The sequence below is a fragment of the Coptis chinensis genome, chromosome 2, assembly GCF_015680905.1.
Source record: "Coptis chinensis isolate HL-2020 chromosome 2, ASM1568090v1, whole genome shotgun sequence".
Taxonomy (NCBI): domain Eukaryota; kingdom Viridiplantae; phylum Streptophyta; class Magnoliopsida; order Ranunculales; family Ranunculaceae; genus Coptis; species Coptis chinensis.
This window is the reverse complement of record NC_141457.1, coordinates 9201447-9226781: the sequence shown is the minus strand read 5'-3', so window position 1 is coordinate 9226781 and position 25335 is coordinate 9201447. Positions and strand designations below refer to the sequence as shown.

Here is a 25335-nt window from a genome sequence, read left to right as displayed (position 1 = left end):
CAATGCATAGCAGTTTCCTATAATTAGCACAATAAAGTATATTACCTTGAAATCTTCTCTTCTAAACCAATCACAGCATGCATTCCATTTTTCTTGTGCCAAGCCACTATAAGGGTGTGATCATGCGACTCCATCATTTTTGAAACTCCTATAATGCTTGTGAAGATTACACCTAAATCCTCTTAAACGTGCCCCTAATATTGCGTCCACAGCGTACTTCACATGTGGAAGGTGCATATCCACATCCAATTTTTCCTAACAAGAAATGTAGTTTAAAGTTACATAAAATAATTATGGTATATCATATAGCTAAAACATAAAACTCCATTACCAGAATACGGTCACATAATGGTTTTCTCACTTCCTCTCCCACTTTACTCCAATCATGGCCAGTAAGAGGACCGTGTCGACGCGCAACTAGGCCAATCTCCTTGACAAATTGAGCACTCCACTTCCCCACAGGTCTAGTATTACGGTTGAATTTCTATCCTCGGTTTCGACCCGATGCGTCTTTGTAGTCTATGACTTTTCGATTCACAGCCTTGCCTCTTTTTTCTTAAATGGAGCTGTTAAATAAAAAAGTATGAGCTTCCACGACATTTTATTTGAACTAACCAATGAATTACACAAAACCATTAATTATAATCTTACCGACACTCGGACCATTCACCTCATTAACCACAGACTGAGGTTGTGAAATAGATTGTGCCCTCGAGGGTCGATTTAGACCAAGTACCATAACTATAGAAACAGATATAGCATGAATATGAAAGAAAGAATTCATGAATGATAAAAATCAGGTTTAATATAGTATGCAACATATCCAAAAATGAAACACATGCTAGAAAAATCAGGTTTAATATAGTAATTCTACTCAATGGAAAAACAAGATAAAATCTAAGATAAAGCTCTCCATTCAATAACAAAATGGATAATGAAGTTACTAAAAAAATATTCAATCTACGTCCGTGTCATCATCACTCGATATGACAACTTCTTCCTCTGAACAATAATCCATTAATGTATCATCATCCTCTTCATCGGTTTCCTCATCAACAATGGTATTGTCATGAAGGCAACTTTCCATAGCGATCCACGACCTCACGGCATCAACTTCATTTGGGTCCATATCGTCTCTATTTAGTTGTATGGGTGTTATAGGTTCATTTTGGATTCCGCTGCTACTAGCTTCATGTGTTTCATCATATTGGACATTATCCAAATCCATCCCTGTATGCTCCTCCTGTTGATATGCCTCATCAATGCCTCCTGCTTCAATCTCTTCTTCCCTCTCTGGAACATCAAACACATTTCTAGGCTTTGTCTTTTGCACAACTTGCCAACTACTACCCAATTTGGCATCATCGACGTAAAAAACTTGACATGCTTGTGTGGCTAAGACAAACTGGTCATCTTTATACACCACGGCTCATATAAGCATTAGCCATGAGTGCTAGCTGTGGCAAAAGAGTCATTTGCAACGGCCCTTGGAACGGCTTAGAATTGTGGGCAAAAAACAAGTTTTGGCCACGGCTAAAATCCGTGGCAACAGATTAGCCACAGGCGCATTGGCCACGGTCGTGCAACAGCTAATGACCGTGGCAAAAGCTTTTTAGCCACGGTTAATAGCCGTAGCTAATACTCAGTATTCTTGTAGTGATACCACATCTTAGAGGTATTAATACTAGTGAAAAAACCATCCGTTTGTATCCCTGTCCTTCTATTACCAACATCATATCAATCACATCTGAAAAGATAAACTCTCTTCCCGAATAGATAACTGACTTCAAAAACATCGGTCAAAATACCGTAAAAGTCAGTCTCTTTTCCTTGGTGTTCTCCTTTTACAGTAACACCACTATTTTGGGTTCGAAGATTTTCCTCTCGATCTTTGGTGTGAAACCTAATCCCATTAACAATGCAACCACTATAACGTTTCACACGTGTATCAGGTCCACATGCCAATGAATACAATTCATCGGTAGCTTCAGGAGAGTTCTCATTGCGTAATATTTGCATCTATTCATAAAAATGTACACCAAATCAGTAAAGCATAATTAGCATACTATTCTGGTTCATAACAATAACATTAAAATAAACAATACGAACACTTACACGTTTTTCAAACCAACTAGGAAACAACATTTCTTGTCTCTCAGGCAAGTTGCGTGAGTTTTCCATTTGAAGCTCTGTCATGTGTTGACTACATGCATATCAAACACATAAACTTAACAACTTAAAGTGGCTTAAAATGTATAAAACATAATTGATAAGTTAAATGCAGTAGAACTTACTCTAAATAAGTTGATAACTCCTCTGTATTATTCAACACATAGTAATGAGCCTTGTCTCGATCCTTTGGTTCGAGAATGATATTTGTATAAGCTCCAAATGATCAAACATTCTGTGTGAAAACATCAAATCCTGTCTTTTGATTCTCATTACCACCATCATAATTTCTTTCTTCACGATTGAACCGAGTTTCAATTCCTTGAAGATACATGGAGCAAAACGTGAGACATTCATTGTCAACATACGCGACAAGAATTGAACCCGAGGGTGAGCCTTATTTGAGCGTATTGTTTTAGCGTGTGTAGATACCTATTTACAAATCACACATGTATGATTAATGTATAATAAAAATTTTAACTTTAAAATGCTAATTTCACATTAAATGAATTGCAAGTCATATGCCTTACCTTTCAATAGGATACATCCACCTATCTTGCGACCGGTCCTCCAAGTATCACCTCACGCGGCAAGTGGATGACCAAATGAACCATTACATCGAAAAATGCGAGGGAGGAAATATTTGCTCGAGCTTACAAAGTATAACTGCAATGTCTTTTTTCCATCTTCTCAAGCACTTCCAATTTTAGCGTCTTGCAACATAACTCTTTGAAGAACATGCCCAACTCAACCAATGCAATGGCTACATCCTTCGACAAGAAACCACGTATTGCAATCGGGGAGAAGTTGTTGCAAGAGCACATGACAGATCATGACTTTTCATTCCTGTTATCTTACCATCTTTAGCATTTGCACATCGAGAAATGTTAGACGATAGCCATCAGGAAACTTCACCGACTTCAGCCACTCGCAAAAAGATTTTTTCTCTGAAGATGACAATGTGTAACATGCCGGGGGTATTACAAACTTATCACCTCTTGGGATTAGATGCAACTCTTTTCTTATACCCAATGCGGCCAAATCTAATCGAGCTTTTACTGAATCTTTTGTTTTGCTATCTAGGTCTAGCAATGTCCCCACAACATTGTCACAAATGTTCTTCTCAACATGTATAACATCAAGGTTGTGTCGCAGCTTAAAAGTGTCCCAATATGGTAACTCAAAAAATATGCTCTTCTTTGTCCAGTTCAACTCCATCTCGATACGTTTTTTTTTTTTTTTAGGCTTTCCAAATTTCTGAAGGGGTTCTACATAGTTCACTTGTGATAACAATTCATCCCTAAACAACTCTTTAGGTGGCAACCTGCTCTCCCTATTTCCATCAAATAATTGTTTGCCACGAGTTCTCCAAGCATGCCTTAACGGTAGAAAACGACGATTTGCCATATAACACAACTTTCGTCCATTCTTCAAATACATGGAAACTGTATCCTTGTTACAATTAGGGCAAGCTAGTTTGCCCTTGGTACTCAAACGGATAAATTACCGTATCTTGGGGAAAATCATTTATAGTCCATAACACTGCAGCATGCAACCGAAATGTTTTCTTTGCCACTGCATCATAAGTCTCTACCCCATCTTTCCACAACTCTTTAAGTTCATCAATCAAAGGTTGTAAATAAACATCGATATCATTCTCAGGTGATGAAGGTCCTGGAATAAGTAACGTCATGAAGGTGAACGGTTCTTTCATACACTTCCACGGTGGTAAAATATATGGTATCACCATTACAGGCCACATACTGTATTGGCTACTCATATTGCCAAATGGGTTAAATCCATCAGTTGCAAGACCCAAGCGAACATTGCGAGGATCATTGGCAAACCACTCATGTTCCTTATCAAAATCGCCCCAAGCTTGAGAATCTGCTGGGTGCCTGAGTACATTCTCCTCCCGATCATGTTTTTCTTTGTGCCATCTCATATCTGCAGCAGTAACCCTCGACATAAACAACCTCTTGAGCCTTGGTTTAAGTGGAAAGTAACGCAATACTTTTTGTGGTATTTTTTTAGTCTTGCCTTCACAAACTTTATACCTTGGCTCCCCACATTCGAGACAATTTTGAAGACTGTCATTTTCTTTCCAAAACAACATGCAATCATTCTTGCATGCATGTATTGAGATATAACCAAGTCCCAGGTTACGCATTAATGTCTTCGCCTCGTAATGAGACTTTGGCAGTGTCTCACCTTTAGGGAATCCAATTTTAATCAACTGGAGAATCATAGTAAACGATTTGTTACTCCAGCGATTGATTATCTTTAAGTGAAGCAATTTCACAAGATAATCTAACTTAGAAATCTTACAACCTGGATACAAAGGTTGGCGTGCTTCCCTCAAAAGGTCATCATATGGATCTACATTTCCTCCATTGTTGTTAAAGCCACCTTCACCTTCTGTTGCATTCAATGCATCATCATCTCTGGATTCCCCATGTTCCACGTGAGGCTCCAAATTATCAACATGTGTTGAAGCTTGTAAATCTTCAATCATGTCATCTAACCCATCAAAATTTACCATTTGAACACCATTGCCATCATCATCGTCGTCATCATCATCATCACTTAATTCCTCATATTCTTCTCCATGAAACACCCAACGAGTGTACTTCTTGTCCATGCCTAACCTCTCTAGATCATCATTTACCTCATTGATGTGCTTGTAATTCCTATTTTTGCACTCTTTGCATGGACACCTAGTCCTGCCCGCACTGTCTACATGACCACGAGCAATATCAATAAAATCATGAATTCCTTTTTTATACGCTGGCCAAAACCTATTTGGCAATTGTATCCAACTCTTATCCATTTCCGTGTTTCCTACTACAAGATAATAATTGTACAATCAGTTTTGACATCACAAACGAAAACAGTACACATGCCACACCAACTTATCAGATTTGTTTATGAGAAGTTAAACTTTCACTTATATAACAACTAATAAACTTTCAAACCCTTAAACTTAAAGTGAAAGTCACTTAATGAAAGGTACTTTTGAGATTCACTTCAAGAAAAGACAAACTGCAATATAAGACATCTCACTTTTAACTTTTCAACTTTAACCCTAATCTTCTGCATAGTTTAGGTACTTTATCTCTGAGAAAGAGCATAGTTGTTACTTTTTTTTTCAAATTAAATTGGTTACAAAAAGTTTACTTCGATTTATTCTTTTTATCACTATAATTGTCTAATGTAGTCATTGTATGTTAATAACTTAATATATTAATATTTTTCGATAAAATCGAATTATCTATGCTAATATTTTAAAGGATCTCATTGTTAAAATTTTGTTATTGGTATAATTAAGTATGCTGTTGCATTACTAAATGAGATATTTTGTGGTTAAAAATAACAACACTTTTGTCAATGTTGTACAGGAGAAAGTGACGTCACAGAAAAACCTATAGACGATGTTACTTTTAATTAGCTACCAACAACTAATAAACTTTCAAGGTTGTATTACATTGTCTTTACTAGTTGTACTCCCCGTTCTACTAGACAAGTTACGACTTATGATCCTAAGATTTGGTACGTTAATTAGTAGGTTTATGCTTTTTGGTCTTATTGAATGTCTTTTATTTACTAAATTTGGTTTATTGAACTGTTCAACTAATGCTCAATGGACAGAGATGCTCAGAATGACATTGACATTGAATACTTTTTACATAGTCCTGCTGTTTTACACCCTATAATCAGTGTGTGATCAGCTAGTGTGCATTTTTCGCAAAAGAAAAATAATAGCAATGCAAAATCATGAGGAGCGAGTCTGTATGAATAAGCAAGACCTATATATTCTTGTGGTGAGACAAAAACTATACGGTCCAAGCACTAGTTCATTTTTTAACCGATACAATGAAACTGACCGATACAATGAAACTAAAACAACATACTAATCCAAGTATAAAACCATATCTAGGCAAGGTAAAACAAACTCCTCTAAACAAAAGAAACAAACATTCAATCCATGTACGTATATAATATCATAAAGGCTTGTATATAGTGCTCATTAAGCCTGCAAAACAAATAAAAAAAACCAAATTCTACCCATCCAAATAAGTCTCAAGAGACAAAACATCATGCAACTAATTATAAGTTTTCTCTTAAGTTTAGAAACTTAGTTTTGTAATATCGCTAAAGAAAGGCTACCATAAGCCTCCACCAGCCTCGAATGTTCAAAAAGCTTTAATGGCCATGAAAATTTTCATTGTTTGAACCTTGAGTAGAATTCTTCAATTTGGATTCGGTGGCTTTCCCTTGTAAAGACCAACAGTTTCACCTTGAATATTATACTTTTTGTGCTTCAAAATTTGCTAAAGTTTCAATGCATTTACAATCCACTTTATGAAATTAAGTTCTTAGGATGTGATAGTTAATTTCTTAAATTTATTTATTAGGGGCAGATTTATCTAGAGTACCACTACTGCTATTTAAATTTTAAACTGAGAATAGCTCAAAAGTTACTGAATTTTATAACACTACATTACAAATAAAAGGGCTACACACATGGTCTATACTACTTAATTGCACATGGTAAATTAGACCTACTAAGCACATGCACATTCTAACTTACAGATGGTTATTCTCTACCTTGCTACTCTTTTTTTCTTTTTTTCTTTTTCTATTTTTTTTGTTTCTATATATCTTTGGATTTTTTCTTTGGCACAACATGTATGTTATGAACTTGGTTTCCTAGCTTAAGATGCTTTTGTGGGCAAGTGTTGACTTGGTTTTTCTTGTAATAGAATATAGAGAGGTGCAATGGGTTTGCTAGTTATAAGTCAAGGAACTTTTCTTTAGCTATTTTTTTTTTGTTCTGTATTGCCTTTGTTAGTTACAACATATGCTAAATGGAAACTTTAGAATGCTTTATTCAATGTTATATCTAAAGCACCTCTTCTTAGTTAAGCTTATTTGTGTGCTTTTATATTTAGTAGTTACTTTTGTGTTGACTTCCACACTGCTTAGTTAGACTTGCTCATTTGAGTAAGTCTTGCTATAGTCAGACTTGCTAGAGTGAAATCAGGGAAGTAGTGAGCTTCTTTATTGCACCGTTTTTTTTTATCGTTGTTTCACATAGCCAAAAGTGGCAATAATGGAAGCTTACAAGGATATCAAGTACTTACTCTTCTATTAACGGAGCTCAGATCAGGTGACATCTACCTAAGCATTAGTTAATAGCTATGAGTGTATGTTTTGATCACTAAATGTAAGAAGAAAGGTAATATTTGGATCAATTTGTTTCTGTCTTTTTTTTTTTTTTAAGTTGGGAGAGTTAGAATAATTTCCAACTTCAGCTTTCACCGTTTGATTGTAAACCATGTATAAAATATTACTTTTATACTTTGGTCATTTATGTTAAAGAAAATGGTTTAGTGGTAAAAAAATAGCTAAGGAAAGGAACTGTGTTGAGATTCCACTATGAGAATAAAGAAGAAAATAGATGTGGTGATAGAGTTAAAGCAGGGATGGATGAAATGACTCACCCCAAATCTCAAAGTTCTATTGTAGAGAGTGACGAGACCAGAAAAAAGCCTGACAACATAGTCTGTGGGGTTTTATGACTTGGGGTTTTGGTTCTAATTTGAAGCATTGTTTGTTTGTTAGATTATTCAGTGGTGGGTGTTTATGAAAATGAGGAAAAGGGTTAAACTTGGTTAGAAAAGATTAATAATAATAATGAGGAGAGAAATAATGATACGTGGTGATGCAGACCACCACCACCGCACAGATGCAACAGATGAAGACGACACTATAGCATTAGCAGCAAGAATTAGTGAGTCAATCAATCTCAATGCAATTTACAAGACTCGACAGTACTGAATTAGGAACAAGCATTGTTCCTAAGATACATTTCCGAATGCGTTGCAACAGTCTAAACTATGGCTGATTCGCAAATTATGTTTTATTTTTTAGAATGTGATTCAATGGTGTTATGTGATGTCTTTTTTGTTTAGGACTGTGATTGCTGCATCATGTGATTATTAATAAGCCTTTTTCCAATCATAGCTAACTTCCAATGAAGTTTATGTAACAACTTAACTGCTAGTGCTCTTAAGGGTTAATAGACTGTAAGAGATGGAATAGATATTGTCTTGAGAAAACTTTGTAAGCTTGCCAAATTCTACGTTCTTGTTTGTTCTGGACTTCTGCATTATCACTGAAGTACATGGAATACAGGTTGGACGAACTGATATAGTATGTATACATTTTCATAAGTTTAGATTGGCTCGTCTGATTCATTCCTTTTAATTTTTGTTGGGGTTGTCAGAGTTATATTCTTCATGACGTATGTTGATTATAAGTGGTTTGCTGACTATTTTCTAACAAGTATGTGCTACTGATTCCTTAGGATGTTGAGTTTCTTTACTGTTTCTGTTCTGCGGATGTTGTGGCAGGTATTTAGAACGATCATTTTTTTTCCTGATTATTCAATTTGAGTTTATAAGACTTGATTCTAGTGATCAGTATAGACAGTGTTTTGTACTCCCCTAGAATTTGATTTGCGATTGACGAGTCTCTTTGGCCTTTCTGCTGTGCTAGGAAAGTCACTTCCTATCTAATTTCACCCTTTACACCAATAAAATATACCCAACCATTTTTCTTTATAGGTCTATGGTATTAGTTTGATTTAAATTGTTTTATTGTTAACTTGTAAGTGGCATGTAAATTGACATTGTATTGTAGACCAGTTAGAGATGAATTCCATTGCATTAGAAATTAGAAAGGAGCTAGACATGAAACCCTCTTAACTGTGTGAATAAATAGGAATATTGATTTTGATGATGGAACCCTCTAATATGTAACTGCTCACTTAATGAATGTTTGGGCTCAAGGGTAAACCTTTCATCAATATCAACATTTCATTTTGAAGATATAAGAGGTTTCAAGCGACGCTTTTAACTTGACTTATGGGATTCTCGAGTCTTGGATGTGTAGATGAGTATCATATAAACCATTTTTTAGAGAGACCAAAGATAAGCTTCCTTAAAAGGTCTATGAGATGTAATGTTTTCTTCTTCCGTTAATTTTAGAAGCTAAAGCGCTGGAATGTTTAAAGTAGATGGTGTATCTAACATAGCAGGTAAGGAGTCTACCCAATCTCATCTTACTTGGTTAAGAAAAAAGGAAAAGAACCATGAAGTTTCATAATACCGAACGAAGTGAGCTTCTACGCTTGCATTGCAATTCGTAGGCTCAACCCATCCATGACTGGTGCTAGTCATATAATATCAGTGCAGCATCCAGAGTTTTTTATTTGTTGTGGTTTATATGTACTGTATAGATGTAGTAGTCTGTTTCGTTGTGCTTTCATTTATATAGGTGTGCATTGAGTTGAACAATTCATATCAGAAATTACATTTATTTGGCCTGTACAAAGACACCTATCTTTGAAGACACATTTTTGGAATATAACTTGGGTTTTGTTTTCCTTAGGCTTGCTTTCAATATTTTGACCCCCCTTCAATTTTTATCAGCTTATATTATTGAAGCCTCACTTGTTTTATTGGCTTGTGAATTAGATGATGGGGCAAGTTAATCGAGAGAGGCTAGCAGAATACCTTGGCGAGCTGCAGAGGAAAGAGGACACAAATAATATATATGTAGCTGCTCTGAAAAGGGAAACACTGACTAGAAAGCCTTATGATAGAATTCAACCAATCCTAAAGAGGATGTCAAAGAAAAACCAATTCCTAAAGAGGATGTCAAAGAAGCTGCAAAGGAACAGAAAAGCCAATTCTTTCTATGGATGCAATATCTTCAACTTTTTAGGAACTTAGTACCATTTAATGACTAAATGTTTTTGTTGATTTTATAGCGTTTTATCCACAAATGCTATTGTACAAAGGATAGCATGTTGATTCATAGCGTTTGCATAAATGCTATCGAATTGATTTCATAGCGTTTTTTGAGTGCTATCTATTGACTTTTTTCTAGTAGTGTACTAGAGAAATATATTAGACCTTGCCTTTAGTTAATCTACAACTACAAAAAAAAACTCGAGACCTTTCTTAAATATAGCTATCAATTGTTCAAAAGTTCAATTCTAAAATATAGCTATCAATTGTTCAAAACTACTAAAATTGCATTACAGCAAACAAAAATTCAATTTTAATCTAAAAATATACAAGCTAGAGAACATGAAAAGGCTACGAAATAAGTTTACTGACTTCAACCTATTTTCCTTGTTGCCAGTGTTTAAGTTGAGGACCTGAACCAAGTTTTCAAACACACTCTATTACATTACCGTCACTCTATTACATTAAGTTGCAAAGATCGAGGAATCAACAAAATTAGCCAAAATAAAAAAAAAGACAAAAACTACCATGTTTTAGGAGTATAAACACTTGTATGTACACCTGCAAACTCATATATAATATTGTATAACAATAATAATAGAGAACTCCCTCAAACACATAAACCATTGTTGCATTCACTAAAGCAACAATAAAAACTACAATAATCTTGAAAACATTCAAAATCCTGGTTGACGTATCTTCACTAAAACTGTCATAACTTTATTTGTATAACTCGGATTAATACAAGGTAAATTTGGTATGAAACTACACTAAATTGTCTACAACTAACTTTCAGGCCATGAAAGGAGTTTCCCAACAGAAAATGTATAGAATGCCACCAAACACAGAACTTTGTCAAAAAAATCCAGACTGACCATTATGTACTAAAACAATTGTAGCTTACTGTGCAGATATCGAAACAAGATGAATCCAATTGTATTGGAAAGCAGACTCGTAGATCTAAAAATCTTATTCAAGCCCCGAGACCAAATTCTCAAGCACGATTTTTCAAGATTCTTCTGAACCAACACCAGAAACTAAACCAAATATAGATCAATAAATGTGGTAGAACTTCCACTGATGGATGGTGAATCTTAGAGTTGGACCATGGAAGAACTTGACGAAGCTAGATAAAAATATGAAGGATCAGTTTGTGTGAAACAAGTTCGTGAAGTATCTACATACAGTACATGACTTAAGATGACTCCAGGACTCCATGATAAGGTCTGACAATGGTGATCGCTTACAAGGTCATACTTGACTTGAAGCAGGACTCGAGACCGATGTTCTTGACTTATTAAATTGGTCGTCCAGGAATTCTAACTTGATATCAACGATGATCTGCAGTCCATGTATGCCATTTATCTAACATGAGATTATCCCGCCAGACTAAACCGACTCTCAAAACCGAAAAAGTAGAAGGTTTTCCCAAAAGAGGTTATCCTAATAGAAATACGCAACAAGGGTAGAACTTGCAATCCAGAGATGTTTAAAATCATCCTATTTAGCATTAATTTGGGTTGTAACCAGTTACAAAAAGTTTCTCAACCCCAAAACAATATTATAGTAGCTATCAAACCCAACACTTACATCCCAACAGAATATACAATAAATCCAATATGATCTAACTATACTAACACCCACAACACATTACACCTAGACGCAACATGCAAATCAAACCCAAGATGCTTGCCAAAAATCTGACCGAGAAACAACAAAACCAACGAAACTACCCTGGCAAAGATTAATACACGCCAAACTATTGAAAGATTGATATTGGAATAGAATACACGCCAAAATTCCTTCAAATTGAAATATAAAGATTTGTTCTTTATATCACAAATCAAAAACAAAAACAAAATACCCAAAATCAAAAGCAAAGCAATATATCTTACCCACTGTAGAAAACCCCAATTCGAGCAGTTCTACCTGGCTCCACAAATCACTGCAAAGAACACCAAAAACCCCACTTTAAAGCTAAAACAATCAATCAAGACAAGAAAAAAAAAACGATTTCAACTAGGGCAGGGAACAAAAAAAAACAAATCTTTTGATTTTGTTGTAGCTTCAATGACTTTTCAATTCTTCTCACCTCAATAAAGTCAGAAACAGTGGAGGTTGAGGGTGGAGGAGAGATAAGCTTTGAAGATGTGGAGAGGATGAGGATGAGTTTTAGAGATGGAGGAAAGAAGTTTAGATTTAGTTGGAGAGAGACGGCAATCTAGGGTTTTAATATGTTTTTTTTTTTTTAGTATTCCTAATTTTGTTATGACTTGCAGCAGGAACACGAAAACTGGAGCGCGAAAAATATTTGCAGCCAAAAAGAATATATCCGCCCAAACCAAAGCCCATTGGCAACACCGAAAACGTCGCAACAAGGGCATACACATAGTCTATCCCAGAATTACCAGTGACGGCAAAGGGGTTGCAATAGATATTTAATCTATAGCAGCACCACACTCGTTGCCAACAATAAACATTTTCAATTTAATTATTTTTCTTATTTTTCGTAAATTGAAGCGAACACTTTTGCAACGCTCAAGGCGTCGCTCTAGGTATTTCCCAAAATCAAAATTCTATTAAGACGGATGACCTTTAGCGATGACTTGTTGCAACAAATTTTAGGCGTGGCGAGAGAGTGCGTTGCAACAGACCCCTTTTGTTGTAGAAGTATGCACTCATGTTGTGCTATATATATAACCCTCTGTAACATAAACCACAATCAATCAAACAATAAACCTTTCTTTTCCCGTGGACGTAGGCTGTTGCATTGACACCGAACCACTATAAATTCTTGTGTTTTGTCTCTTTGATTGGTTGTTTAATTCTATACCATCTCGTTATAGTTTAAAGACATGGTGAGAAGAAAGATGAGAAAAGAAAACTAACAGAAAAAAAAACATAGGTCTACCAGAGAAAAACTTATATTACCATCTCTTTCTTTTTTTATATATTAGTATTGAGGAGAGAGCATTGAATATCGAATAGAAACCAACAATGACCTGAATTTGGATAGGTCCTGTATTGGGTGCCACCAGAATTGGATTGGCCAGCCTCCAGCCCAAGCCCAAATCGCGAAGCCCAACAAAAAGCCCAATACACCCCCCTCCCCACCTAATCGCGAAACCGGGAAAACTTGTTGTAACCGATCATTTCTCTTGCAATTTCTCACCCAAAACCCTCAACAAAATCCCTCTCGCGATTTGTAAACAATCATCCTTCAATCCAACAACATAAGCATTTTCTCATAACAACAAAGCATTGTGAGTTGCTGGGCCTGTTGGTTCTCAAGTTCTTCAACTTCTCTGTCTTCAATCAGCTTCAAGTTAATTTATGATCAAATGTAAAAAATTGTTTTGTGTGATCAATCAGCTTCAACTTCTCTGTCTTCGATCTGCATTGTGTTGGGTTTGGTGATAAGCAGGAAATTGTTTTGTGTTTCATCTCCATTTCTGATGGATGGTTGTGAATTCGAGTTTCCAATGTGAAGTTAGTGAACAATCTTAATTCTGTTGAAGCTACTTAATTGGTGTCTTTGTAATTGGGATTAATGCAATCTTAATTTGTACTTACTGAATTACTAGCCATTGTTTTCATAATATCATATTTAGAGTTCTCTAGTGTAGTTATCAATGGTTTTATTAGATCTTATTTTTCTAATACCAAATGCCTCTAAGTATTGCACCTCATTGGTTGAAATCTTTGTCACAATTCTAACCGAAAAAGAAAGAGACTTATGGCAGGCTCGCTGCATTACTAGAATATTTGATTGAACGGGTTTGTGCACAACTGTGAATTGTTTATCTTGTATTAGTGATAGTTCTGACTTCTGAACCCCCTTCTTTATTTTTGTTTTTCTTTGAAGTTGCTCTGCAAGTCCAGCTTAACATTGTGAATTTGTAATGGAGTTGAAATTTGGAATGAAATGAACCACAACTCATAGGTTTATTTCCTATCCAAACTGGAGCCTTTGTTACAAGGGCTAATTACTTTGTGCATGAATAGTACTTGTTTAGGCCTAGTGATCTTGCTTTTCCAGTAACAGGAATCTGTTATGTTTCAATTTTCAGAGGATCCTTAAAGTTGGTTTATGTGATCGAATAGCATCCTAAAGTTACTTAATGTAGTTTTATGTGAGGGAAGCTAGTTATTTCGAACTCAATCTACCCCAGTTTCTTTCCCTGAAACATATTGCGACCTAAATTTAGCTTACAGATTTAGAGATTCAACCTTATTGATTGAGCGATCTAGTCTGGATCGATAATCTGCTCTCTATTTGGATCTCAGACTAAACCAATCCTTCAATGAAGGTCTCATATATGCCACAGGGACTGATCAGTGATCTTTGCTTACGTTATTTGTAGACTAAGTACTTGTTAGGTCCTGATTTACATGGTTCTTTTTTTTACCTCAAACCGAAGAGAGGAAAAGGACCCAAATGAGGATATGAACATGTACCTTACCTTAAACCATGTATTGATGGGGCAATATACAGTCCTTGTTTTAGTTTCTCAGATCTTGGGTCTGTCAGATCTTTGCTTGGGACTGCAGCTTGAGAAGTAAGTTAACTTCCTACTTCGGCGTCGGTTGAACATCCGACCTCATGATCTATCTATACCCCCGCCCCCAATTTGTTTTGGTATTTTAATTTTAAAATTCTTGAGGTTTTATCTAAAAAATTGTGTGGACTTCCAATTTTTTGTTAGTGTGATTTTATTTATTTATTTATTTTTATCAGGGTGTTTTCTCCTTTTTAACTTACTTAATGTTCAAATTGTCAAATTTATTTTAATTGTCTTGTTTTTTTCATCTTTCAAGGAGATCATAATATCGTATTTTCTTGTATTCAATATTTTTGGCATCTTTTTCTTAGGTTGACATGTATCATTTGCTTTCTCTACACTTATTTATTTTTTCGTTTTTCTTAGTTTGTTATTTTTATGGTTTGTTCTCACAAGTTTTCATTGCTTCCTGTTTCACAAGACTACCTTACTTAACTTCTTGCTAATTGCTTCCTTGCTTCATTGATTATTCTATAGGTTAAATTTATCTCTCTGACACTGTTTCCGTTTGTTATTTTACTGGAAGTGGTTGTTGGCATTCCAAAGTGTTGTTATTCCATAGGTGTAGATTTGATTAAACTTATTATAGTTACTAATACTTGTTTTATTTTTCTTTGTAGCGATGGGTCCTCGATCAAAGAATGTGAAAAATATAGCGAAAACTACATTCAAGGGTGTGAAGAAATTGTTTGGTGGTGGTTCCTCTAATGGTGACGCAGTTTGAAGAAAGAGACGAAGGGCAGAGGGCTTAACGGCATCAGCGCGTAGAGAGGACCATTTGAAAAAAGAGGTTCCTGAAGTTGATTCATCGAGTGGAGATAGTATAGATAGTGATAACAATGTAGGTTTAGATGTAAATATGGACAAAGAGAAGAGTATATTGGAAGAAGAGAGTGAGGAGAGTAAGGAGGAGGGTGATGAGGAAGGTGAGGAGGGGGATAAGGAGGAGGATGAGCATGATTATGATGTGGAAGAATATGTGGTAGAAGACATACCACCATTGGAAGAAGCACCTCCGGTATTGGATTTCGTAAGAAAATCCAATGATGATTTGGAGTTTCAAAGAGGTGTGTATGGGGGTGGCCCGTATGAGTCAGAGTTGTTGTATGACTATGCGGTGCATGTCACTCGCGATGTTTGGGAGAGAAGGGTAATATTTTGTTTTTCTTGAGTACTTTGATTTTCTTTTACAAAATCTTTTGTTTCTGTTCATATATATCTAATGCGTGCTCAGTTGTTTCAGGAGGATCGCGGAGCGTTGAAGTGTGTTTCGCACTTAGCGAAGTTATCCCAATGGGATTTCAAGAATGAATGTGAAAAGTCTCCGAGATTTGCCCAACAATTGAGAAGGACTGGGTTGTTTGATCTCGTGGAAGGTTATCACGAGCATATAGATCCACCATTGATCTCTGTGTTTGTGGAGAGATGGCATCCGGAGGCTAACACCTTCCATATGCCAGTTGGGGAGATGACTGTGACTTTGGACGATGTTGTCCAAATCTATGGAGTCACAGTTAGAGGAAGAGCGGTGCAAGGGAACAGTGAGCTGAACTTAAACGAATCGATCAATCTCCTACATATTGCTCTGGGTCTCCCTATTGATTTGATTAGGGTGGAGATGGACTCTAGCAGGTTCACTTCAAAAGTAAGGCTAGAATTCATCCGGAAGCATTTTGCGAACAAGGTTCATGATAGCCCCATACGTGATGCTGCTGGGAAGGTGGTGGAAAAGGCCTCGAGTTTCCAGGAAGTCCAACGGGCTATCAGAGCTTTTATCCTGTTTTTCTTTGGATGTGTCGTTTTTACTGACAAGTCTGGGACTGGAGTGCCTATATCTTATCTGAGGCCATTGTTGAAATTCAGTAAGATAGAAGAGTATGCATGGGGTGCAGCAATTTTGGCGTTTTTGTATAGAGGTCTTGGGGCTGCCACATGTGCGAAGGTGAAAGGGGTTACACGCTATATGACTCTTCTACAGGTAAAACTTGAGTATTTTAGAGTTTATTTTTTTTAATGTTAATTTTATTACTCTATCAATATGTTAACTATTTGTGTATATCTAGGCGTGGATCTATGAGTATTTTCCGATACTCAGAGTCGTCCCAAACTTTGACTATAGCTCATCTTAGCCGCGTGGTCATAGACACACAGTAGTCGCTCCATACTATTACGATACAACGCATACATTGCAGTATTATCGAGCGATACTTGATGATTTGAATTATTTCAATGTAAGTATTTAAGTTTAAGTATTTAAGTTTGTTTATATATTTTTTTTAGTAATTGATCATTGGAGTTGTTAATAACACATTTGATTTTGTTTCAGGTTGATTGGCATCTGCAGACACCCCATTTTTGCACCCCCAAGCATAATTCATTCACGATTTTGTCTTGAATTAAATTTGATCATATAAGGTGATTTGCTTTTTAGAGTCTTCATTTCTACATCAAACGTCTTTCTTTTCATCTTCTTTTAGTGTATTTAGACTCTCCTCATCATGTTCTAGCTATGGCTGAAGTTTCCTTGCTTTTTGGATTTTGAGCTAAAAATTACCAAAATGCCCCTATAACCCTTTGGAGCCCAAATCTCGTTTTTTCCACTCTTTCTTTGGATGAGATTATTTCATATTTGAATTCCTCTTAAAAAAAATCCTTTGAAATGAGTACAAGCTTGCCTAGGTTCCTTTTAGATTTCAGAAACCCTAATCTTGCCTTATCCCGCTTCAAAATTCTTGTATTTGTTACTGTCAGGGCAATATATTATTGGAGTAAGATTTTGACCCAAGGGTATTTTTAAGAGTTCATGAACCTTACTAATGGATTAATTAACAATTTTTGCGCAGAAGAGTTTGCCTAATTTTGACCAGGTCAAAGGGAATTTGCAGCATTTAAAATATGGTCAAAATGGGCTTTTTTGTGGATTTTGGACCTGTGCTCGTAGGCTGTGGATCCAGCTCAAGTTGGACCTTTTTATTAGGGTTTCTAGCCCATTTTCAAGCCTCCAAAAACCTAGAGAACCTTCCCTATTTGTTTGATTTGATTTGATCCCAAAAATCAAGAATATTCTAGAGAATATGTCATTTTGGAGCCAAGTTTGGAAACCCTGGATTATGGGCTCATTAAGGACGTGTAGGGTTTGATTATTTGCCCTAATCCATCTAAAAGATCCAAAAACCAAGGGCCAAGATCGCACCCCTTATCCCACCTCTTGAATCAAGGGCCAGATTTAAGAGGTGCAACCAAAAAGATATCAAGCCATTGGATTTTTCTTCATCAACTGGATCAAACTCATTACCATATTTGAATCCATCCCAAAAAGTTATAAATATGGGTCTCATTCACCCATAAAAAATCATCTGGAGCTAGGAATTCGGAGTTAATAATCTGGACCTAGCTATTCAGAGCTAATAGCCTAGTAGTTTTCTTTTCTTGGTTGTTCTTCTTTTTTTCTTTTCTAGTTCATCATTCTAGAGTAGAATTTCTTTAGTTTAATTTGGAGTTGAAGGTAAAATTTCGACTTCGAGGTTTTTCTATTGAAGTTTTTCGTGTTCTTCGTCTTTAGTCTCCTTTTCCCCTCTTTCGATCTTGAGTAAAAGCTTCTTTTCACCAAAAGTTGTTTTTTTCTCAAATCACCTGTTTCAATCCAAAAATCACAGTTGTCAATTCCAGATCAAATTTATCATCATCATTCATCAACAATCAACCAATATCAACAATCAATCAATCTACAATCAAGTATGAGACAACATTCAAAACAAGGTGACATCTTTCTTTTCTCTTTTATTTCATTTAGTATTGCATATTAGGTTTTTTTTTTTTTTTTTTTTAGTTTTATTATAGCATATAGTTATTAGTTTTTAAATAATTTAGTGAAGATCATCCAACTTGGTAGATTAATTTTTCAAGCTTTCTTCGTTCACCTATCTCAAAACATTACACCTCAATAGAAGTAAGGCTGGTTTTTACCAGACTAGTGTGGGTGCCTAACACCTTCCCACAACGTACCTTGACTCCCGAACCCAATAATCATCTAGTTTCAAGGGCTAGTCCTTCACATAGGTTTTACTCAACTTTTCCTTAATAAAGTTAGTGGCGACTCTAAAATCAATTGCATATACCTAGGTACACATTTTTGTGCGTATAATATCCCTACAAAAATGTTAGAGATACAAACCCGATCGATGACATTGCATTTTTTGAGGGATTGCTATGTTTTTTCAATATTGTCGAGTTTTACGCTGTCCCAAGGGTGGTGCATCAGTTGGGTCACGTGCAACTTGTACCTGTAGATCCTCCAATACCAAACTAGAGAACAAGAACTGTGGCAGGACGCGGGTATGAGGTGAACTGGACCAATATTGGACCACTTTACCGAGAGTCATGGCAGAATCACGTGATCCAACCCTACAATCAAGGACCTATCTCGTCTTATCCATGGGAGTGTCATCAAAACTACATGACTTGGTATGCGAGGAATTCTCATGTAGTTTTGGTGAACCCTGAGCGTCTTCCTATTCATCCCTCCCTGGAGACACTGCCTAACTGTTCACCGATTGTAAGTATTGTAATTTTTAATTGAGTTTCTCTAACTGTGATTTTTTGCATTCGATTGGTAACTTATCTTGATTTCCCTCTTTTCGACAGAACGACGTCATTGATGAAACCAGTCATTTTCTAGAGAGAGGTCTGCAACTGGCTGGGAATAATATGTCAGAGGAAGCAAGGTCCTCCTTCGAACGGGCGTACAACTTGACTAGGTACAAGTACATTGGTGGGCGTTATAGTTCATGATTTGTTTCAGTTTAGGGTTTGTAACTTTGTAATTTGTTTGATGGATGGATTATTTGAAACTTTGTTAACTTTGTTTCAGTTTTAGTTTGATGGATGTAATTTGTTTCAGTTTAGGGTTTGTAACTTTGTTAACTTCGAATTGATGGATTATTTGATTTGGAACGAATGGATGAATATGATATTTGATTAAGTGGAATTTGATGTTTGATTAAGTATGAATATGATGTTTGATTAAGTGGAATCTTGATTTTGAATGATGTTTGATTAAGTGGAATTTGATGAATATGAAAGTGTTGTAAAAACGAAATGAACTTTTGAAATTTTTTTGTCCAAACGACCCAGCCACATCGTTTAGTATAAAGTCTAAACGACCTCGTCAGATCATTTGGCCTTTATACCAAACGACTGCAGCAGATCGTTTGGCTTAATGCTCAAACGACCCCGCCACATCGTTTGGTATAAAGGCCAAACGACCTCGTCAGATCGTTTGCCTTAAATCCCAAACGACCCAGCCACATCGTTTGGTATAAAGGCCAAACGACCTCATCATATCGTTTGGTTTAAAGCCCAAACGACCCAGCCGCCACATCATTTGGTATAAAGGTCAAACGACTTGAACATGTCGTTTTGGTCATTATTGACAACATTCAAACATTATTTCCAAATCACTTGATTGCCGTCCGAATTAACTTAGTCGATCACTCGATTTTCAAATCAAATCAAATAAAAGCCCTAACATTAAAATAAAATCAAATTACACTTGTTCCAAATTACATCAAAATATCATATCGACAACATACAAACAACTTAGTCGATAACATGTACGGTTGGGTCTTCAACGGGCTCGCTTTCCCATATTAGATTGGGAATGTTCAAAGCTATAAATTGCAATTGCCTTGCTGTCAAGGCCAAATTCTAACTTTCAGCAATATCATATCAAGCTCTAAGCCATTGGCGCATTACTGGAAGAACCGAACAATCTTCAACAAGTTCAACATTGACAAAATGATTTCCACCAACATGTGCGCTACCTAACATTTTTTTCACTCTCTCAGGATTTATTTGGGTTCTCAGCGGCATGATAAGGAAGTACTGACGAGCTCCTAAATGCAGGAGGACAACATTAAATCTTGAAGCAAATAGGTATCCAGCAAAGGGCATGCTCATCCACTTATTTAAGGGTGCGTAACCTTCTTCATGTAGGATTTCCATCATCGCATAAACAACCTCACTTTGATTGTACAAAGTACAATAAAGGGGGTGGTTGTCAATAAGCTCTTGGTACAAGTCCTTTCTCATCTGCGGCTAATCTTCTTGACTTCTTCCTAATGCAATGCAGAAAGTTCTATAACCGCAGTTGCCATCGCCAACAGGGTCATGAACTCTAACAATGTATTTATGCATTTCTTCAGGAATATCCAACCCATAATCCTTGAAACCCCTAGTCTTTCCAAAGTCTAACCCATCTCTCACATTTCGTGGTGTGGCTGTTTTTGGAGAAGGCTTATTTCTTGATGTGGTTGTTTTTGGTGTTTTTGGAGAAGGCTTATTTCTTGGTGTGGTTGTTTTTGGTGTTTTTAGAGAAGGTTTATTTGTTGGTGTGGTGTGGGTGTTTTAGGTTGGTATTTTTAGAGAAGGTTTCTTTCTTGGTGTGGTGTGGGTGTTTTGGGTGGGCGTAGTATTTGGTTGTGACGAGACCCACTCCTCATGGTCACATTGAGAATGTTCAAAATGAGATGGATCTCGCTTTGAAGAGTTCTCATCTTCAGTTGGAAGCTTTCTGCTGCAGCTACCTTTCAGCCGACCTTTGGTTTTTGCTTCCTCACGAGGCGATACTAGCCATGTACTTTCTGGTACGACAATCTCCATAAGCTTCATAATCATAACCCTTTGCTCTTCTTCAGAAACCATTGCAAACCTATTCATGAACAAGTCCATCGAAGGTGTAACATCGGGACCAACACCCAGTGACACATTGAGAGAAGCGCACAATGTTTTTTCCAAAAGGGGTCGATAGCGATCAAAGGGATGGACCGCTCTTGCTCTTCAAACTCAATTAATTCATGAGCACACATGGCGGCCCCATGGCTCGTCGCCAAATAGCACCAACACCTGATCTCTCCATCTTTAACACGCTTTACGCGGGTATCTATTTCTTCAAATAGCAAGTCCAAACACTTGTGTGAGACAAGACCTCTGAGTTCACGAAACAAAGGAATCCTGTGGTGGTGCTGAGTTACAATCATACTTCTCTCGAAGGTAGCTCTAATCTCAGACATCTGGATCTCTAGAATCGGGTGGATTAAGCTAAACATACTCAAAAAATCATGACAATTTGCATTTCCTAGTACATGCTTCACCTGAGCATGAGACCCTTCAACTTTATTGGTCGTTGTACTCCCAAAGTGAATGTGTTGGTCAGTCCAACAACATACAAATCGATCCATGTGAGAAAACCAAGTCTCTCGCAAATAACTAACAAAATTAGAGTAGTACTCAACCCTGTAATATTTTTCCAAAGCATCCCATATACGCTGGAAAATAACCTCTATCTTCAATTTGACTACAGTGTTCCATGAGAACTGGGCCTTCTCTACAAGTTCTCTAATTGGAAAAATATTGTAACATTTTGAAAGGACGCACGTAGCGATATGCCATATACATAGATGCTTGTGTGCGTTAGGGAAAACTTTGTCAGCCGCACTCATCAAGGCCAAGTCCCTGTTAGACACGATCACGGATGGGCTTATGTCACCAAGCAAGCCACTAAAATGATGCAGGGCCCACTCATAGTCGACTGTTATTTCAGACTGAAGCAGCACCTAACACACAGTGAAAGATTTCCACGTTGAACTCACCCCAACAAATTGCATGAAAGGCCACCGATACCTATTAGTTTTGTAGGTAGCTTCTAACATGAAAACTGTTGGAAAAGTCTGAGCCAACTTAACACCTTCTGGATGGGCCCATAACAACCCCGTTATCTCCTCGGTATTCTCATCCTGTCTCAACTCCTCAAAATAATGTTCTTTTGCTAACAACTCACGCAATCTCTGCAATTGTGTGAGACCGTTCATATCTAATTTCCTCACCTTCTGCCTTGCAGTGTAGACTTGGGATATACTAGATATGTTTTCATGATACCTATTATTGATGGAATCCAAAATTTGTTTAGGCTTTATTCCACACTTACTCATCTCTGACAAGTACTTGAACTCTGGAACGGTCAGACGAGTAACAAATACATGTCCTTCAAGGGTCTTCGCCAATACATGGTTGTAAATACCATTTCTAACTTCTATTTTCCAACTATCGACAGTGCCACGTTGGAAAACACCTTTTAACTTAAATGGACATCCATCCCAATTTCTTGGTTCCCGACCTTCTCTTATTAGCCCTCCCTTCGCCTTCCTTCTTGTGTGATCGATACACATCCGAGCACTCACAAGCCAAATTCAATCTTGCTACTCGGTTTCCTTTGGCACACTCCGACTTTTCAATGACCACAACAACATTAACTTGTCTTCCTCTAGCGGTTGCTCAACCGATTGCCTCGCTACGTGTATGAAAGACCTAAACACATAAAAAACAACAACTATTATTATTAATACACTAATAAAATTACGTTTAGAAATTTTTTTTAAAAAATGAAATAAATGCCTACTCAATCATACCTCTTCCGTAGTAAAAATTTATGTTGTATCACTTAAAATCGGTTGACAATCCACATCATTCAAGTTTGCAGAAGATCGGTTCCCAGATAGCAACAAAGAATTCTACATATAGAAGAATAAAACAAGAGTCTCAAACAATTTGCATTTAATTTCAAAGTCACAAAAAAAATGAACTTTTAACTAAATTTAGTCCAAACGACCCAGCCATGTAGTTTCATAGAGGGTCCAAACGAACCAGCCATGTAGTTCTATAGTGTCCCCAAACGACCTGGCCATGTAGTTCTATAGTGTCTCCAAACGACCCGACCATGTAGTTTTGTAGTGTCCCCAAACGACCCAGCCATGTCGTTCTATAGGTGTTCCCAAACGACCCAGCCATGTCGTTTGGGCTTGGGTTTTGCATTCATTCAAGTGTACGTTTTGCATCCATTCATTCATTCAATCAATCAAGTGTTTTGTATTCATTTTAATCAAGTGTTACCTCATTATTTAGGTTTGCACTTTGTCGTCGACGATTTCTCGGCATCTCATTTGCTCGACTAGTCGCATCTTCAAATTCTTCACCTTGACCTTCAACATTTTGTTCCACTTCTTCACTTTCAACATATCTTCTATTTTCTCCTTCTCTAATTTGTCGTTGCACCTCAAACATTACCTCAAATGCTTCTTCTTCATCTTCATGTTCCATTTAGAGAAACTTGAGTATTCTAATATGTAGAGAAACTTGAGTATTCTATGTAAGGAGTAAGGATTTTGATGAAAAAAAAAAGCAAGGAGGAGGAGTAGTATTATATATATATATATATATATATATATATATATATATATATATATATATATATATATATATATATATATATATATATATTTAAAATTTTGATATATTTGAATAATTAAGTGAAATATGTTTGTAAACCCTAAACCCCAAACTAGTTTATTATTCATAATTGAATAAAAAAAAATGGAAAATAACAAGTTTAGATATAAAACAAATTATTATTTTAGATTTGGATAATTGAGTGAAATATGTTTGAAATTAAAAAAAATTTGTGTCGGTACGAAATTTGTAAACCCTGAACCCTAAACCCTAAACCCAAACCCCCAAACTAGTTTATGATTCATGAAAAAGAAAATAATAAATAATAAATTTAGATATAAAACAAATTATTATTTTGAATAATTAAGTAAAATATGTTGGTACGAAATTTGTAAAACCCTAAACCCCAAACCCCCAACCTAGTTTATGATTCACAATTTTAAAAATAAAATAACAAATAACAAGTTTAGATATAAAACAAATTATTATTTCAAATAATTAAGTGAAATATATTGGTACAAAATTTCTAAACCCGAAACCTTAAACCCCAACCCCAAACTAGTTTATGATTCACAATTGAAAAAAATAATAATAATAATAACAAGTTTAGATATAAAACAAATTATTATTTTAGATTTTAGCGTGTTTGATTACATGCTTTAACTTGGTTATATAGATATTATGTCATAACAGATAAAGAGTGCAAAGTGTATGTAATTGTGTTGGTGTAACTAATTGTGTTGTTTCTAACCCAATTTTTTAAATCAGATTTCAAATTTTCTAATTCAATTGGGATGTGTTGACAATTGATCATTACTAATTCAATTTTGCACATAATTATTTAAATAAATTATTATACACTTATGATCGATTAATTATTTGTATTATAAGAAAAGTGTTAGTATTTATGCATAAGAAAAATGTAATTGGTGTTTATGTCCAAACGACTTCACCATATCGCCCCATATAAGTCCTAAACGACCCAGTCACCCAGCCATACCGCTTGCATGTGATACCAAATGATTAGCCAAATCTAAAATGCACACACAAACGATATGGCTAAGTCGTTTGAGTGTCCACTCAAACGACTTGGCCATATTGTTTGAGTGTATACTCAAACAACGTGGCCATATCGTTTGAGTGTTACACAAACTAACACTCAAACGACGTGACCTATACTCAAACGATATGGCCAAGTCGTTTGAGTGTATACGCAAACGATATGGCCACGTCGTTTGGGTATACACTCAAACGACTTGGCCATATCATTTAAGTATACACTCAAACGATATGGTCACGTCGTTTGAGTGTTAGTTTGAGTAACACTCAAACTACATGTCCAAGTCGTTTGAGTATACACTCAAACGATATGGCCAGATCGTTTGAGTGTATACCAAAACGACGTGGCCATGTCGTTTGAGTATACACTGAAACGATATAGTCACGTCGTTTAAATGTATACCCAAACGACGTGACCTGGCCACGTCGTTTGAGTGTATACAAAA

At 36.2% G+C, this 25335-nt stretch overlaps 1 protein-coding gene across 1 annotated transcript in view; it reads right to left on the bottom strand.

Moving 5' to 3' along the window:
* LOC147514743 (uncharacterized) overlaps window positions 1-25335 on the bottom strand; it is a 76585-nt gene that overhangs the window by 43899 nt on the left and 7351 nt on the right. The gene's annotated exons all lie outside the window — the stretch shown is intronic.